The sequence below is a fragment of the Canis lupus genome, chromosome 8 (assembly GCF_048164855.1).
Source record: "Canis lupus baileyi chromosome 8, mCanLup2.hap1, whole genome shotgun sequence".
In the NCBI taxonomy this organism is placed as follows: Eukaryota; Metazoa; Chordata; class Mammalia; order Carnivora; family Canidae; genus Canis; species Canis lupus.
In genome coordinates, this window is record NC_132845.1 from 60616687 (window position 1) to 60616930 (window position 244).

The following is a 244-nucleotide window of genomic DNA, read 5'->3' on the forward strand; positions in this document are numbered from 1 at the left end:
CTTCCCTTTGCCTCTGGAGTATATGTTTACTGAGTGTCTTGGACATCGAAGAAATCCCCCAAGTTGCCAACCAAGAGAAAGAGCCTGATGCTAATCCCAGGATGGGCCCTGCTGCTTGTGGAGAATAGAAGGCTCCCCCCCCTGCCCAACCAGCTCCTCTTGCTCTCTGGGGATGGCCCCTCACTGCCTACTCACTGGTTCACACCTTCTTTGGTTTTAGCTCAAAGACGCATTTCTTGGGCTC